Below are 20,074 nucleotides of genomic sequence, written 5' to 3'. Positions count from 1 at the left end.
CCATCGTTCTACCATTCCTAGACCGGCAAGGGAACTTGCTGTTCCAACGGGACAATGCACGTCCGCATGTATCCCGTGCCACCCAACGTGCTCTAGAAGGTGTAAGTCAACTACCCTGGCCAGCAAGATCTCCGGATCTGTCCCCCATTGAGCATGTTTGGGACTGGATGAAGCGTCGTCTCACGCGGTCTGCACGTCCAGCACGAACACTGGTCCAACTGAGGCGCCAGGTGGAAATGGCATGGCAAGCCGTTCCACAGGACTACATCCAGCATCTGTACGATCGTCTCCATGGGAGAATAGCAGCCTGCATTGCTGCGAAAGGTGGATATACACTGTACTAGTGCCGACATTGTGCATGCTCTGTTGCCTGTGTCTATGTGTCTGTGGTTCTGTCAGTGTAATCATGTGATGTATCTGACCCCAGGAATGTGTCAATAAAGTTTCCCCTTACTGGGACAATAAATTCACGGTGTTCTTATTTCAATTTCCAGGAGTGTATTTGCCACCGAAAGTGCAATTCTTTTTAAGGACTCTTACGGTGGAAGGGTGGCAAGCTTATAACCTAAAATGACTACTTATACAAAACCCATAAAATACAGACTTGCATAAAATGTACAACATTCTCTACATTGCACATACACCACCTCGCAAGATGATAAGCAAGATAGAAACATATTTCAAGCATTCGGCCTTGAAGCAATAAATTTGTTAACACCGAATCCGACAAACATGACAGGGGCAGCTCTTAACGTACGGCAGATTGACAGGGAGGGGGTTACTAAACAAACCGAACCGCAAATTGCTCTAAATCTCCCCAATTCCTCAAGGGAAAAACGGACCACCCAATTCACAATAATCATCTTCGCGCGGGTGGGCAAACGGAGAAGAATGGTGGGACGACCCCAAAACAAAGCGGCTGGTGACCTCACCAAGAAAACAAGCAGAATTTATCAAGTAAGTGAAACAACATATCCCAAATCACTTAACTTCTAATAAACTGCGATTTCTGGCGAAGACCTGGTGCAGCACCCCCAACGCTCTCCCGAACCGTCCGCTGCCAGCCGCTTCAACGGACGCAGGAAGGCGCGCCGATGTCCCGTCTCAAGGCGTCGCAGCTCGCCCCGGCCAGCCCGATGTCGTGGTTCCGCTCCCGTTGCTCTCTTGCGAATCGCGAAGTCACTACCCCTTTCTATACTGAACTGCCCACTGGACTCACGTGGGGACCTCACATGCGCCGACGCTCAAGGCGGACAAGTCATCTCGTATCTCAGTGTGCCACCAACCAACCGACCAATCCAATCGCCAATGACCGTTGCCCGAGCAACTCGAGCAAACTGGCGGTCTAACGCGCAGACTCAGATGCAGGAACTGAGTTCCGACCGGGCGACCACTAGCTGAGTTCTGTTACTGGCGGAGTGGCAAGACTCTCATTTTCGGGCTTAAAGTTCGATCCAAACGACAGACATGCTCGCACTCCGACGACAGACAGACACTGACTGCCCCACACTGAGCCGGCTGACCAACTGACTAGACTCGCCTCGACTGACCGACTCTCCTCTACAGAGCTCATAGTGCCCCTTAAATGCACGTGATCAGGCAGCCTTTCCGTTTTCCTAACAGAGGGAGAGACCAAAGCTGCGATTACCACAGCGGGCCGCCGCCATAAACGGAGGGCGACTGCTTCACACAACGCGCTGCGGCGCGCTCTTCAAAACAGCAGTTTTTTTTTATCACGGTTCCGACTCAGTAGTAGATTCGTCGATTGTCTCGAAAGAGCGAAACGTACACCAATTATGAACAGAACTGAATGTTCGGCAAAGACTTGCCCGAAGGTTCTGAGATACAGTTTATGTTTGTCGATGACCAGTACAAGGTAGATAAAGGCAAAGAATTTCGTTATAGGACTGGCTTCTACACGCTTAAGTTTCTCCTCTTAACTGCACGAATTACAGCCAGTATTACTGCCATCAATCGTTTTCATATGTTCTTTATGATTTGCAGCTCTCCTAAAAATACATAAATGTGAATCGGTAGTCACAGTATTTGCTTCGTGTATTTTAGAGTTTGAAAAAGAAATGCAGATGGAATTAGTTATCCTCACCATATCTTCTTACTTGAGGTTTCACACAACGTATTCATATTTCTTTCTTTAGTTATGTGACCCGTAATCTAGTGTAATATTTCGACAGAAATGTTCTGCTCTGTTAGTCAACGCAAAAGCAGAAAATTACACGCGTCAGGGAAGTCAGAAATCTCATGTTACCTGTATGTCACTGCGTCTACGTACTTCGCAGACACCAGTGCACGGATGTAGCTGACATAAAATTACAGTTCACGGAACAAGTTATGTCAAAGTCACGTCATTCAGTGAATGTATGATTAAATGTTGCCATTAACTCTTAGAACTCTCCGTTGTTCTGGAATAATGGTTGTCCGGGAAAAAAATTAATTATTAAATTACCCTCCTTATTTAGAGGGACTACATATCAGTTTGAGAATATATCTGGTAAGGAAAGAAAGAAGATTTAATTTCTGGCCCTACAAAAAGTTTCAGGAAACTACCAATGACGTATTTGGAAAACTGAAATATGTTACTGGGGACAATCACTCCTGAAAGTCCTCGTTCGTTTGACGCCACACGAGTACGTAAAAAATAACATCAGTAAAAGACATCGTAGTTATCTGAATAAAAAGATGCTGATAAATTGAAAAGCAGAAACGGAAATTATGATTAGAATATCTAAGAGGTGAAATCGCTTCGGGAAGGCGATAACTTCAGAACAGAAGAAAAACTCAATTACTGAGTCCAAGAACTGGGCGTCAGAAAACTGACTTGAGAAATATTCGTAAAACTTGTTACTAGAGAAACAAACCATTTGGCATGACACAAACTTTTTTAAAAGGTAGGACAATTATTTCTGTAGTATGGTATCAAACAGTGTGAAACATCTTAGGAGACTCCACTTAAACAATTAATATCAAAGAACACTATACAGATTTAAGTGACGTCTTTTAACAGTACAATACACAAACATTTCTTCAGTAATCGTTAATTTTTATAAATGCTTGTTTTGAATAACTAACACGAATCCTTTACAGAAGAATGAAGAAACTGGGAGAAGCCGACCTAGGGGAAGACCAGTTTGGATTCAAGGAAAATGAAGGAACACGCGAGGCAACACTGACCCAACAAAATGGATCTGAGCACTATTGGACTTAACATCTATGGTCATCAGTCCCCTAGAACTTAGAACTACCTAAACCTAACTAACCTAAGGACATCACACAACACCCAGTCATCACTAGGCAGAGAAAATCCCTGACCCCGCCGGGAATCGAACCCGGGAACCCGGGCGCGGGAAGCGACCACGAGCTGCCGACACTGACCCAACACCGTCTTATAGAAGACAGGATAAGGAAAGGCATACCTACGGTTTTAGCATTTGCAGACTTAGAGAAAGCTTTCGAAAATGTTGACTAGAATCCTTTGTTCAAATTCTGAAGGTGGCAGGGGTAAAATAAAGAAGGCGAAAGGCTATTTACAATTTATACAGAAACTAGATGACAGCTATAAGAATTGAGGGTCACAAAAGAGAAGCAGTGGTTGAGAAGGGAGCGAGACACGTTTGTAGCCTATCCCCAATTTTATTCAATCTGTATATTGATCAGGCAGTAAAGGAAACAAAAGAAAAATTGCAAGTAGGAATTAAGGTCCAGAGAGAACAAATGACGTGTAACTCTCTCGGAGACAGCAAAGGACTTGAAAGAGTAGTTGAACGGAATGGACAGTGTCTGGAAAGGAGGATATAAGATGAACTCAACAAAAGAGAAACCAGGATAATGGAATGTAGTCGAATTAAATCGTGATGCTGAGAGAATAGGATTAGGAAACGAGGTACTTAAAGTAGTAAATGAGTTTTTGTATCTAAGATACAAAATAATTGATGGTTGTCGAAGTAGGAAGAATATACCACACAAAAAAATTTTTGCATTAACTCGGTTCCGAGAGTTCTGAAACGAGATGTAAACAACCATGCATGAGCAGCCCCTTTTAGACAGAGTAAGGACAGAGTAAGGAGGTACATGGCTCGTGTTGTCTGTAGTTCAACCATGCCTAGACGGTTTCCTTCGCATCCGCATTGTTACTTTGTGCCAGGAAGGGCTCTCAAGAAATACAGCGATTTTGTGAAAACAATCCATGATTCTTATTTTTGATAGCCACAGTCCTAACGGAAATGGGACATACCGTGTAACACCACATCTCAAACACCTAGATTTTTATTTCTGGTTTTCAGTAGTTCATGATTCACTGCCATGTGTCGTCCGTCACGTGTTGTAAGCTTCCAAGGTAGCACAATTTCTTAACTTTATCTAGATTGTGATCACCAATCTCGATGTTAAGCTAAGCGCTAATCTCATTTCTACTACTGTACGTTACTTTGGTCTTTCTTTGGTTACACTCCATTCATAACATCAACAAAAGCAAAACGAGGATAATAGAATGTAGTCGAACTAAGTTGGGTGATGCTGAGAGAAGTAGATTAGGAAATTAGACGCTTAAAGTAGTAAAGGAGTGTTGCTATTTGGGGAGAAAAATAACTGATGATGATCGAAGTATAGAGGACATAAAATGTAGACTGGCAATGGCAAGGAAAACGTTTCCCAAGAAGAGAAATTTGTTAACATCGAGTATAGATTTAAGTGTCAGGAAGTCGTTTCTGAAAGTATTTGTATGGATGTAGCCATGTATGGAAGTGAAACACGGACGATAACTAGTTTGGACAAGAAGAGAAAAGAAGCTTTTGAAATGGGTGCTACAGAAGAATGCTGTAGATTAGATAGGTAGATCATATAACTAATGAGGAGGTATTGAATAGGATTGGAGAGAAGAGAAGTTTGTGGCACAAATTGACTAGAAGGAGGGATCGGTTGGTAGGGCATGTTCTAAGGCATCAAGGGATCACCAATTACCACTGAAGGGCAGCGTGGAGGGTAAAAATCGTACAGGGAAGAGGGAAACCAAGAGATGAATACACTAAACAGATACAGAAGGATGTAGGTTGTTGAGCCGGCCGGAGTGGCCGAGCGGTTCTAGGCGCTTCAGTCTGGAACCGCGCGACCGCTACGGTCGCAGGTTCGAATCCTGCCTCGGGCATGGACGTATATGATGTCCTTAGGTTAGTTAGGTCTTAAGTTGTAGGGGACTGATGACCTCAGCAGTTAAGTCCCATAGTGCTCAGAACCATTTGAACCTTTTTTTTTTAGGTTGCAGTACGTTCTGAAGAATGCACAGGATAGAGTAGCATGGAGAGCTGCATCAAACCAGTCTCAGGACTGAAGACCACAACAAGTACGATCTGAAGAAGCTTGCACAGGATAGAGTAGCATGGAGAGCTGCATCAAACCAGTCTCAGGACTGAAGACCACAACAACAACACTCCATTCATCGTTAGAGTGCCCTGTAATTGTTCTTTAGTACAATATTGTCAGCGATCTTTATTACTCATATGTTGTTACCTGTAAGCTTAGTCACAGTCTCGAATTATTCTTTTACTTTCGGTGTTTTTACGTTGATTTATTCATACTCAGCAGATGGTCTGCGTGAGAGAGAGTGTTGCTGTCACTGATGGCGCCCAGCGAAACATGTAAATGAGTGTCACATGGTCAGAATTCAGTACGATGTCTTTGTTAGGAAATTAATAGCTATGCGATGTTGTAATGATATGGCCTGTGGTAACTGGGAAAACTTTGGATAGGTGTAGGAAGTCCGTTGTGCGGCTGAAAACATGTTTCACTCGTTCTGGATGAAGGAATTAGTTGGATTGTCATAGCCCGCTGACCGCCACTTCACTACCAGCTGCGACTGTCAACGCAATCTTTCAGTAGCAGCCGCAGCTGCGCTTTGGATTCCGCGAGCGTGAGCCGTGTGTGGCTGTGGTGTGGGGCGTGCGTGCGGGCGCTGAGTAAGCCGCGGCCGGGTGGCCACCAGGGCTGCGTGACCGACCCGTGTTTGTCCTAGCCCGCGTGACCGCGGCCGCGTCACTGCCGCCAGGGCTGCACAAACACGGACACCTGCCGCCGCTGCCACACCTGGCGCGCTCCCGCCGCCTCTCTCTTCATTATCCGAGCCGCGGCCGCAACCCACTGCAGCGGCGGGCGAGCGCCGCGTCCGTGCACCACCTGCGGCGCCACCAGCGCTCCATCTCGTTTCGCGTAACATGCGGTTCCATAGGTGTCTGAATCGAACAGGTAATCTTGATCCCCTGTACTAATTTTGCTTGGGTAAACCAACGTTTTCAGGTGACCCAACTAAAAATCAACAGGATAAACTACACACATGGAAAGCAAATCGCAACACCAAGGAGTTGGGCGACATAAACGAAAGTTAAGAGCGGCTTTAGTAGCACTCCTCGTGGATGCAAATCAGGTTTGCTTTAAATATATCAGCGCCTCACATAGTGTGAACGAGGTCATGTAATAGGTCTACGACAACCTGGGTATATCCTGTGCGACGCTGCAGAGACACCTGGCAACAATGTAACCATTGTACATGACTGCTCTCAGCGGTAGTCACGAGAATGCACGGCCATAAGAAGATCAGGTTTCGGGCTCCCATCTTGGCGCATCTTACAACATCTACAGCAGCAGTTTTGGGATCAATTGACATCACAGTGACACACGAACTGTTACAAATCGGTTACTTCATGTGAAGCTCCGGCTCAGACGTCCTGTACCATACATCCAACCCACGTCAAACCACCGCCACTTGCGGCTTCAGCTGAATCAAGCGAAAGCTCATTGGAGGGCAGAGTGGAGATTTGTGGTCTTTTCTGACGAAAATGGGTCTTCCTCGGTGCCAGTGATGGGTGTATGTTGGTTAGGAGTCCAGTTGAGGGCCTGCAACAACCCGTCTGTTTGTTGGAGACACTAAACCTGGAGTTCTGGTCTGGGGTGAGATTTCGTATAACAGCAGGAGCACTCTAGTAGTTAATCGACGCACTCTGACTGCACATTTCTCCGACAGCCTGGTGATGTGACATGCTGTGCTGCCATACATGAACAACATTCCAAGGGGTGTTTCCAATAGAATAACGCTCGCCCACATACCGCTGTTGTATCGCAACGTGCTCTACAGTGTGTCGAGATGTTGCGTTAGCCTTCTCGATCACCAGATCAATCGAGCACATAGTGGACATCATTCAATGACAACCCCCTCGTCATCCACAAATGGCATTAACCAGCCCTGTGTTGCCGACCAAGTATAACAGGCACAGAACTCAATCATGGAAACTGTCACACGCACCAGTACAACACAATGCATGTACGTTTGCATACTTGCACTCTATAGGTTACACCGGGTATTAATGTGCCAGCACTTCAATGTGCAGTGGTTTACCTGGGATCTTGTAATGTTAATCAGTAAAACGTATTACCTAGACCAAAGCGTTCCCGAAGTTTCTACATTAATTGTTTTTTCGTGTTGCAAATCTTTTCCGTCAGGGTATTTTATAGGAACAATGTACGTTACTGCGACTCTTAGTTACCATCTACTGTTTAATATTAATAATATGCTGCTGTGCGGAGTCCCCTCCAAAAATGTATCTATTGTTGTTGAGTTCTTCAGTCCTAAGATTAATTTGAGGCAGTACTGCTCGCTAATACATCCTGTGGAGCTTCTTCATCTGTGCGTAAAAACTGAAACCTACACCCATTTGAACAAGGTTACTGCTTTCGAGCCTCGGTCTTCTTCTATAACTTTTAATCCCTTCCATCCATACTTTACACCATTACCAATTTGACGATTCCTTGGTATCTCAGGAAATAACCTATCAGCGGATCTCTTCTTTTAGTCAACTTGTACTACAGATCTATTTTTTACAAAGTTAGATTCAGTTATGTAGTGTAGTCATCTGATCTTCTGCATTCTTCGGAAGCGACATATTTCAAAAGACTCTATTCCGTACATGTATGACCTGTTTATCGTCCACATTTCAATTCCATAGAATACTACAGTCCAAGGAAATACATTCAGAAAAGGCTTCTTAACATTTCATTTTTTCATTCGTTGTTAAGAAATTTCTCTTTTCGAAAAATACTTTTCTTGCCATTGCTACTCTGGACTTTATATATTCGTTACTAGGTTAATATCAGTTACTTCGCTGTTCAAATAGCGAAAGTCATTTACAACATTTGGTCTGTCACTTTCCAATTTATTTCCCTCAATGTTGTCTGATTTAATGCGACTACATTTAATTACTTTTGCTTTACTTTAGTTCATGTTCATGTTATAATCTCTTTTAAAGACACTATCCATTCCATTCAACACCTCGACCACGTTCTTTATCGTGTCTGGCAGAGTTACAACGAAAATCTCAGACCTTTTGCTTCTTGTCTCTGAATTTTATTCTTTTCCAGGTATCCCCTTCGTCTCATTTACTTTTTGCTCAATATACAGACTGAGTAACATCATGGATAAGCTACAATCCTGTCTCATCCCGTTCCCAACCACTGCTTCTCCTTCATGTCCTTCGATTACTGTAACTGCAGTATGGGCTCTGTATTCGCATCCTCTATTTTATATCTGCAGCGTTAAAATTTCCTAAATCTATATGCTAGGCAATATTGCTAAAAGCCTTCTCAAAAACTTCAAACCGTTGCTAAACAACTAAAATGGTCACATATTTTCAGTTGTAGGTGGTCTATCTAACTGCTTCCAGCAGGGACAAAAATTCGGTTTCTGACCTTTTTGTACAACTAATGACCTAATTTAAAAATTAAAAACTTTGTCATGATGCACTCATTAAGAGGCTTAATCATATATTAAAGGTTTTACACAATAAGATAAATATTAATCTTGCAAACTGCGTACATTTACTGGGGCTGCGTAGCTGAGAGTGTGGAAATCATCCATATTGTATCCAATTTAGTAACACTGAACACAGTTTTCAGTGCTACGAAGTGTTTTTCTGAGGATATTTTTGTGGAGTGTAGCGTTGTATGGACGTAACGGAGAGGATAAACATTTCAGACTGGAAGAGAACTGAAGCTTTTGAAATGTGGTGCTACAGAAGAATCCTGAATATTAGATGGGTAGATCATGTAACCCAATGAGGTGGTACTGAATAGGAGTGGAGAGAAAAGAAATGTGTTACATAAAAGCATTGATTGATAGAACGCGTTCTGAGAATGAGCGAATCGTCAATGTAGTACTGGCGGGAAATGCGAGAAGGAGGGGAGGGGGGGTGCGCGGCGTGATAAAATTCGTAGATAGAGACGAAGAATGAATACAAGGAGCGGTTTCAAAAGGATGCAGGTTGCAGTATTTATATGCATGTTAAGACGCTGGTGGAGAGCTGCATGAAATCATTGTCTAGACTGACGACCACAACAACAACAACATAATGATCCAGTATTAGTGAACGAGAGTTTTGCGATTCCCAACAAAATTTATATACAATTTGAAAACTTTTCGAAACTGTTTCTCGCACACATCCTACAAATAATAGATAAATGGAGAAGGTTTATCGTCCAATATATTTTCGCTGTTCATGCAGCATGAAGTTTTAGTTTATTACTTCTTTACTCTATACGAAACCTAGTTCAAATGACATGAAGTCATCATTATAAAGATGTATGTAAGACTACCTTTTGTGCACAGGAGCACGATTTTTAAAAAAAAATCAGTGTTGGGGCGAGTGAACAGGGTTACTGGCGAGCATAGGTTAGCAGATCCTCAGTCTTTTTCCTAATATACAATGTCTAGGATCAGTATGACCTCGCGAGTCCCTAAATTACTCCGGAACACCTACTCATCTTCCCCGAAGTCGTCTTCCACCAGGTTTTTGCATTTTTTTAATTTATATTTTGAGTCAGTATTCTGCAAGCCCGTTTAGATAGCGGATATATGAAAGATCACAGAACAAATGCAGGTTTGGCATTCTTGTTACGAAGAACGGGAAACGAAGTTTTAATTACAAAATGTAGTACACGCTTATCATACAAAGTAATTTTGTGAAGGATTGTATTCTTATGTATACCAATGCAATGAATATTGTGCTTAATTTGTCTAACAGGAATAAAATGAAACAAAACCAAACATTACACTGAAGCAGCAACTTTTTCACGGAGTAAAGCAGGCCAAGTCTCACGAAAGAGAAAGAGAACCTTCCAATTACTATTGATTTTGTTTCTACGACTGTAAGATTGTATTTTTATCATTTCTTATATTCTTCATTAATATTAAATCAGTGAAACTCACAGTTATTTCACAGTTTATCAGTCATGTGTCAATAGATGGAGAAATTTTACTGCTGACTTAACACCGGACTTAATGAGTACTTTTCTCTGAAACAGAAGAGGACAACTGAAAACAATTGAGAGATTTGTATCGCGTTTCGTACGTTACATATATTAACGAAAAATTTAATTTGAATAGGACAAAGATAGTAGTTAGAATTCTATTATGTTCTCTGATGATCTGGTGTCGAGTATTCTTATCACGCTGTGCACATTCGCTCCATTATACGCATGTCTCCAGTTCAGTAGACAAGGGTAAGACTGCGTCTTAAACAGACATTCCATGTCATATTCATGATTCAAGAAGTCTTTCCAATCATATACATGTTTCTGCTAGACTCTCTACAGGTAAAAGGCGATGGTTTGGATGTTGAATTTTCAGTCACGAGTATGAAGTCCTCTGAGGTTTCCAACCTATGTTTCAAATTTCACAAACCGAAGTTCTTGACACATTCCGTGTACGAATGACCTCTTTCTCGAACAGCAAAGTAAACGAAACGAAAAATTGGAAATCCTAGTTTCACCTTCCAGCAGTCGTAAAACACTTGCAACTCTTCAACTTCGTTATCAATGAAATGAGAAAAAATTTTGCTAACTCGCTGAAAATTTTCTTGACGATACTCTCGTGGTACACATAGAGTAGTGACGAATGTGGATGTTGAATGAATGCACTGCAAAACTGACACTTGTTTGTCGTTGATACTTATACCCTGCATTCGAACACTTTCAGTGAAAACTGCACAAAGTGCACCACTCTTCGTTTCCATACCTTTTTTCTTTCTTTTTTTAGGTGGTAGAAAATTTTAGTCTACTTTTTATCTTTCTCTGGGAACAGCTCGTTCATCACAACGAGTCCACGTGCGACATCGCAGATATCAAATTATATGTTGAGATTCATGTTCATTATGGACCTGCAGGTTTCAGAGAAAGGACCAGCTGTAGCATGAAGTTATTTAACCATCAGAAACATCTTCTTTACGTTGAAAACTTCAGGTAGATAATTTTTTTTTAATTCTGTAAATCGCAATGGCTATGTCGGTCTCGAAATGAGTGTATATCAACGATTTTGTAGATTCATCATTCTTCCTGCGAAGATATGTGTGCTTACCTGTCTTATTTCGCTATGCACGACCAATCATTTTCAGATCCTTCTGTATATGTTCTAGTCTGTTAATCGTGATACCTTGTATTGGACAAAATGTTTTTGCACTAACTGATGTATCATGCTTATAGTCATATTGAACAGGAACTGGAAACCAGAACGCAAACGCAGCATCTAGTAATTTTGCTGCTTCTTCTACCAGATGAGTTTTCTTTTTACTAATACATTACACTTTTGCTAAACCTCAGATCATTGAGCGTATCCACACTGTTGAGTTTGCGTAGTATGTTACGTTGTTTTGGTTCAGTTGTGACTTAAAAATATTTAGGAAGTGAGCTTTCAAGCATTCCACATGCCATGAGAATGTAACCTACATTTATTACCAGAATCTGCCATCCTACCAGTTCTTTTCCGTTTTCAGATTCAATTTTTGCTATGCCATTTTCTTCATTTGTCAATTTGGACATCTCATCACTACAGCACGATTTGTTAAGTAATAGTAATTTTCACTGAGAACAGTGTAAAGCACAGACGAGTGATAAATATGTAATGGCGGAGTATTTCAGCAGTAGCACTGCCGTCTGTTAGACTGCAGATGATTTACCCGGATTTTTAGTTGACACAGTTGACATACCGCCTTGTTATTCTGTAAGGCAAAACTTAAAATACAAATAAACACATGTCTATCCTGTTTTTATTTTAGTTTCATACTTCTAAAATACAGTCGTTTCGATAAAGAATCTAATAGTACTTCTGGGACGTATCGACGAGGGAAGAGACTTACATGGCTTTCCCCTACATCATTTATATGCCGGTCTACATAAAATTGTATGATGTTCCTATATTAACAAAACATTTCTGTTAGCTAGACAACTAAGACGTTGTTTACACTCCTTTAATATCACTGAATGTAGTCATAAGTTTCATTTCAGCGAATGTCGATTAAATGTTAGTGGTGCTGAGAATCATATTTGAAGTCGAGAGCCGGTATTATTTTTGTGTATTGCTGATCGCTACGTTCATCAGTAGCTGCATTTTTCTTTTCATAATGACTTGCGTGTTTAAGGTTCGTATTTAATACTTGATATCGTCTAATATAGCTTTTATTTTCTAATTGCAGCACGCAGCTACTCGGTTTCTCTATTCTACGTGACTTTGTCTTCCATCAAATTATCTCAGATTAAAATCACGGTACAATTCTTTCTTCTGGTCTTTCAACTTTATACTGATTCCTGTGTAGAAAAAATTGGTTTACCATCCAGCCACATGTAATTGTTCAAATAAATGGATGGCATAGAGAAGCTCTCTCATTTCTAAAATGAAATAAATGGTGTGTAGAAGAAAATACGAAAGATGACTTAAATTTACAGTTATGCTTCAAATAATTAGACATGTAAAGAACGCGGTACTCATCCTACTGGCACTTACGATAAATTTCTATGAATATCTGCATCAGCGTTTTTCACACTGTCACTGAACAACAGAACTTCTTACTTTTAGATGATGCAAGATTTAAGGTGTTAAATGACCGACGAAACTTCCATGTTCTGTTGATTCACAAAGTATGGAGGACAGATCGATCCATGATAGGTTCACATGGAAGAATTCAGAAGTGCTGTCTGTGAAGAGATCCCATTTATGTAACAGGAAAATGTGGTGGAAGATATTGAAAGATATGTGTTGTGGCCCAAAGTGCTGATTACTCTCATAAGGGGATAATCTGCAACTTCTGTGTCTCGTAAGGTTTAAGAGAAGTAGTCTTACACACCCACGCACTTTCATAATCCCGCGCAACTAGAAAATGGACTTACATAGCTAATATTTGAATACTACAGAGTGATAAATTGTCCATAGACGCCGTGTACCAAACTGAACAAGTGTCGGATTTCTACTTATAGAATCCACGTTTATGTCTACTTTGACTTTAGATACAAAGAATAATTAAACTATCTCATTAAACATATAAATGCTGCACATCATTTTTACGTAACATCACCGTAACATACGAGATCACCTCGCAAGGTATTTACCAATAGTATCCGGCGAAACTGTACCTATCGACCAACCTTATCTGCAACTGAAACCTGATAGCTCGTATACAAAATATACTTGTTAGTGATGAATTGTGACTACAGCTCGATACGTGACTTCCGATACGCCAGAATATTCATGGGTCATAAGCGATGCCGTTATAACACTACGACGTTAAGTTTCACCACGGAAAGTAATTAAAATTGCATCACCCAATTCTCTATTTGTTGTAGCGTTGTAGTATCTCCACCAGCACCAAATAAATAAAAGAATAAAGTAAATAATGCGGTCATCTCTCCAAACTAAAAGGCCTCCTCCACTTTGGAACACAGCACAAAACAGATTGGGACGGGACATAACATCGAATAACTTATCAACAGAACTAGCCTCGTAACTCACAACCCGCGAATACTTCCAACTGATCGGAAGAAAAACTGACCCTCAAAGACTTGAAGCAGCAACAGTGAACACGCCAAGAGGTTCCTCACAGTGCTGATATAGATTGATCGAAACTGATTGTAGTAGATACGTGTAAAGTATTGCACAGATAACTACCGGGACATAGTAAAAGCAAAATATAACGCAATGAGGTGAAAGTGCTGAATTTGTAGGCAACTTTAAAACTAATGAAATGTTTCGTAAATGACTCACAAGTGCCGTGACAAAGTAATTCAGTACACCGAGGGATCTTAAGACACGAAAATATTTAATGAAATTTAAGGAAACAGAATTTAAATGTCATTCATGTTGAACAGATAAGGTCCTTAGAGAATCGTGTTTTCTTAACACATCTAAAAATTTTAGTACCATCCAATTGTTATGCACACCAGATTTTTACCAGTAGCGTTTACCGTTTTATTTATTTTGTTTTCATTTCATTGGATTGCCGCTTGTTAAACTTCAATTTTATCACATGCTTTTTGGCATCCATGTCCCTCAGTTTTTCAAGCACTGAAACGTTTGCAGCATCTCATTCTCCTTTGTTCTACTTTAATGAACGGAAAACTTAATTCGTAAATTCGAATAAACTCTTCTAAAAAATCGCGACTCATTTCCCGTTGATCGCAGATTCCGTTGATCTCACTGGAGCGCAGCTACAAACATTCACACGTCGAGTAACCTTTAGAGTCTCCTGCAACAGCGACAGACCTGGGCAAGCCTCTGCTAAATAAGTTATTCGTAGCATGCGGAACAGCTTCGAGAACGGTTCAAATGGCTCTGAGTACTAAGGGACTTAACTTCTGTGGTCATCAGTCCCCTAGAACTTAGAACTACTTAAACGTAACTAACCTAAGGACATCACACACATCCATGCCCGAGGCAGGATTCGAACCTGCGACCATAGCGGTCGCGCGGTTCCAGACTGTAGCGCCTAGAACTGCTCGGCCACCCGGGCCGGCTGTGTATCAACGACACTCGAAAATGTACAGGTCGCATCCGTTTATACCAGCAGTCGCCCGTATATATAAAATAGTTGCGCAGTTTCAATCTTACGCGCACTCATATTTGTTAGAACAAATTTCTTCCGCATACGTACTTGTCAAGCACAAATTGGCTTGTGAACAGTGCTAAAGTAAAAGATCTTTCACCGTAATTTTTGCTACTTCATCCAGTAATGATTTCATTTAGAATGGAAATGTTTAAAATAGCATCCAAAAGAAATATGAAGGTCATGTTTTAAGTACACGGTGCCTAAAACACACACGAAATACATCTCCGATTTACCGTTGGAATCACGGTACTATAGGTAATCTTCAATCATAGCCTCACAACGTGAACACTGTAGCGGGTGACATAACAGTGTGTGTTGTGTCTCATTTACCTTACTGTCAAGTATACATATTTTCTCATCTGTCGTTGTGTATATATTCTGTTCATTAATGTATTCAGAAATTGCGGAAAGGTGATAATTTAAGGATATGGGACTTGGATAAACTGACTAAACCAGAGGTTGTACAGAGTTTCAGGGACAGCATAAGGGAACAATTGACAGGAATGGGGGAAAGAAATACAGTAGAAGAAGAGTGGGTAGCTTTGAGGAACGAAATAGTGAAGGCAGCAGAGGATCAAGAAGTTAAAGAGACGAGGGCTAGTAGAAATCCTTGGGTAACAGAAGAGATACTGAATATGATTGATGAAAGAAGAAAATACAGAAATGCAGTAAATGAAGCAGGCAAAAAGGAATACAAACGTCTCAAAAATGAGATCGACAGGAAGTGCAAAATGACTAAGCTGGGATGGCTGGAGGACAAATGTAAGGATGTAGAGGCGCATATCACTAGGGGTAAGATAGATACAGCCTCCAGAAAAATTGGCTCAAATGGCTCAAATGGCTCTGAGCAGTATGGGATTCAACATCTTAGGTCAGAAGTCCCCTAGCACTTAGAACTACTGAAACCTAACTAACCTAAGGACATCACACACACCAATGCCCGTGGCAGGATTCGAACCTGCGACCGTAGCAGTCCCGCGGTTCCTGACTGCAGCGCCAGAACCGCACGGGCACCGCGGCCGGCCCTACAGGAAAATTAAAGAGACCTTTGGAGAAAAGTGAGCCACTTGTATGAATATCAAGAGCTCAGATGGAAACCCAGTTCCAAGCAAAGAGGGGAAAGCAGAAAGGTGGAAGGAGTATACAGAGGGTCTATACAGGGGTGATGTACTTGAGGACAATATTATGGAAATGGAAGAGGATGTAGATGAAGATGAAATGGGAGATACGATACTGCGTGAAGAGTTTGACAGAGGACTGAAAGACCTGAGTCGATACAAGGCCCCGAGAGTAGACAACATTCCATTAGAACTACTGATGGCCTTGGGATAGCCAGTCCTGACAAACCTCTACCATCTGGTGGGCAAGATGTTCGAGACAGGCAAAATGCCATCAGACTTCAAGAGGAATATAATAAATCCAATCCCAAAGAAAGCAGGTGTTGACAGATGTGAAAATAACCGAACTATCAGTTTAATAAGCCACAGCTGCAAAATACTAACGCGAATTATATACAGACGAAAGGAAAAACTGGTAGAAGCCGACCTCGGGGAAAATAAGTTAGGATTCCGTAGAAACGTTGGAACACGTGAGGCAATACTGACCTTACGACTTATCTTAGAAGAAAGATTAAGGAAAGGCAAACCTACGTTTCTAGCATTTGTAGACTTAGAGAAAGCTTTTGACAATGTTGACTGGAATACTCTCTTTCAAATTCTAAAGGTGGCAGGGGTAAAATACAGACAGCGAAAGGCTATTTACAAATTGAACAGAAACCAGATGGCAGTTATAAGAGTAGAGGGGCATGAAAGGGAAGCAGTGGTTGGGAAGGGTGTGAGACAGGGTTGTAGCCTCTCCCCGATGTTATTCAGTCTGTATATTGAGCAAGCAGTAAAGGAAACAAAAGAAAAATTCGGAGTAGGTATTAAAATCCAGGGAGAAGAAATAAAAACTTTGAGGTTCGCCGATGACATTGCAATTCTGTCAGAGACAGCAAAGGACTTGGAAGAACAGTTGAACGTAATGGACAGTGTCTTGAAAGGAGGATATAAGATGAACATCAACAAAAGTAAAACGAGGATAATGGAATGTAGTCGAATTAAGTCGGGTGATGCTGAGGGAATTAGATTAGGAAATGAGACACTTAAAGTAGTAAAGGGGTTTTCCTATTTGGGGAGTTAAATAACTGATGATGGTCGAAGTAGAGAGGACATAAAATGTAGACTGGCAATGGCAAGGAAAGCGTTTCCCAAGAAGAGAAATTTGTTAACATTGAGTATAGATTTAAGTGTCAGGAAGTCGTTTCTGAAAGAATTTGTATGGAGTGTAGCCATGTATGGAAGTGAAACATGGACAATAAATAGTTGGGACAAGAAGAGAATAGAAGCTTTCGAAACGTGGTGCTACAGAAGAATGTTGAAAATTAGGTGGATAGATCACGTAACAAATGAGGAGGTATTGAATAGGATTGGGGAGAAGAGAAGCTTGTGGCAAAACTTGACTAGAAGAAGGGTCGGTTGGTAGGACATGTCCGGAGGCATCAAGGGATCACAAATTTAGCATTGGAGGGCAGCGTGGAGGGTAAAAATCGTAGAGGGAGACCAAGAGATGAATATACTAAGCAGATTCAGAAGGATGTGGGTTGCAGTAGGTACTGGGAGATGAAGGAGCTTGCACAGGATAGATTAGCATGGAGAGCTGCATCAAACAAGTCTCAGGACTGGAAACCACAACAACAACATTGCATTCACAAAGGATTTGGTGTCCGTTTTTGTTGAACTTCCAGAACTGAACAGTGTGCCGAATGCTGACTGGAGCTCATACGAAAATTTCTCCTAGTACTCGTTCCCAACTGTTCGATATAGCCTTTTCTCTTTTACATCTTCTTCTCTATATACAAATATAAATTAAACTCTCTCGGTTTGTTTGGGCTACTCTGGGCAACTACTATAGGGACTTCGATGGATGTGATTTGCAATAATTCATTGGTTGCTTCACGAGGAGAGTTTGCATGCATAATTTATAAATATTTGATGTAAACTGGCAGAAGTACGATCAGTTTAAGTTCCCCGCCATTGTGGAAACGATGTTGTTATCATCTAGCGGTGACTGGGGAAATTCCCTGGAATCATTCATGTATAGTACAAATTAAAGTCCTCCTCTGCCTTTATTTGTATGTAAAGGGTAATACTAGAAAATACCTTGTTCACTAACACACTGATCCTCGCATAAGATTTGTGGGCTCACTCTAAATGTCAATTAAATATGAAACACATAGCATTCGAAACGCCTCAGATCTTGCCTGGCATGCGCAGTTTAAAACATTGCAGTTATATTAAAGCGATGATGATTAGTTACGTAACGTTATTCCCTGACTGGGAATCACAATTCTACGTACTGATCCGGAAACGAAATTATACCACGCCAAACAAATCGTTTGTCCGAAACTGTATCGTGTCGCTAGTAAATCAGTTAAGAATTTTCAATATACTGGGTCATTGTCAGAGATAAATGGATGTAGGCAACGAAGTCTTTCGACCGAGGACACATTCATTAACATCCTTGTCGGGGCGAAGATTCTTCATCTTGTGAAATACCGAATATGCTGAAACACCAAAACAACCGACGTTTCGGCCGCTTTGTTGCGGACTTCCTCAGGTTATAATTACATTAACTGGGAGTGGGTATTTCAATATATTGCATTTCTACCAGTGCCATAAATCAACGACGTCTAATTTATTAGCCTGTTTAGGCCCTACAATATAAAAAGTTGGTGTTAGAAGAAGCGAGTGTACGGCAGATTATTCGTGAATTACACGGCTTGTTGGTAATTGGCTGCCAGATACGAGACTCTAGAGGTCTTTTTCTTGTTGTTACTTGCGGGGAACAACACCAGTTGTAAGTGAGCTGTCGGTAGACCTTGTAGATGTTGCGGCTTCCGTCGGCTCTCTTTTAAATGAATGAACTTGGTGATAGGGAGAGTGGGGGAAGGGTAGAAATTAAAATGGCTCTCTCGCTTCCAGTTCCCAATAAACTGGTACATTCAACGTTACTTGCAAATCGTCTGCCGTCTTGACCGAGGTGAGTATCGGACCTCATCTCTTTCAGCAGGAGTTTGTGGTTATTAATTGGAGTGCTGTAGGAGACAAAAGGGGAATTCTACTGACCAGAAGTCGCACAGATCTTTTGAAATCTTGTATGTAATTCCGTAAAGACACACATGGAAATGCAAGGTAGCCTTTTACAACTAAGATATCGGACACTAAACACATAGGAATAGCACAAACCCGACCAGAGAACGTCTTGCTGGCAGGACAAGACAAAAGGAAAAATTATGCAATACAAAACGAGCGACCTGTAAATTCGTCCATTCCTTGATCAGAGGAAGAGAGTATAATGGTTAAAATTCATGGTGTATTTTCAGCTGTCCTCCATTTAGCACAATTCACTTTGCATCTAGTTTTGGTCAAATGAGCATTACAAGCATAGCTGACACAAATGGCAAGATAAAGGACCGCTGGAAGTTTACCATGAATTTTAACATTTATTTAGGTACAAACATACATAAATGAAAAGAGTGTACACTGAGAGATAAACTGCAATGATTATTATCCCCGAGAAAGAATAAACTGAAGCTCAGGCAGGGACAATATAAAACGCTGTCGCTGAGACTTCGTCAGCTTTGTCGTGCCTATCGGTCGAACTGCTAACCGTTGGACTACCAAAATGGTCCATAATCCAACTAACAATTGTAGGCAACTGAGGACGAGATGGCCTATCCCGTCTGTTTTGTTACCGAGAGCATCGCGCCGTTAGCAGGCGTCCGCTGGCAGGAAGAAGAGGACGTACCCAAGCTAACCAGACTGTTTGTTCCGGCCCGCAATGCCTGTTCTCACATTTCCGGGGTTAGTTTCCCTTCAGTGGCTGTAAGTGGGCGAAAAGTGTGGGAAGTACTGGTGTCTATCCGCCACGAAGGAACTGTGGCCTTAAATTCAAAGTAACGGCTCGAATAACCTTTGTGGCTCTTCGCCATATTCCAAGTGACTAGGAATGTTTAAACCAGAGCTCTGAAAATTACTCCGCCCCCACGAGAGAACACTGCTGTGGTTAGGCAAGTCAGCAGGCGTCAGTCGGCTCTTGCCGCGCAGGGA

This window comes from Schistocerca serialis, chromosome 6, assembly GCF_023864345.2.
Source record: "Schistocerca serialis cubense isolate TAMUIC-IGC-003099 chromosome 6, iqSchSeri2.2, whole genome shotgun sequence".
Lineage (NCBI taxonomy): Eukaryota > Metazoa > Arthropoda > Insecta > Orthoptera > Acrididae > Schistocerca > Schistocerca serialis.
The sequence above is the reverse complement of the archived record's forward strand: the minus strand, read 5'-3'. Positions refer to the sequence as shown.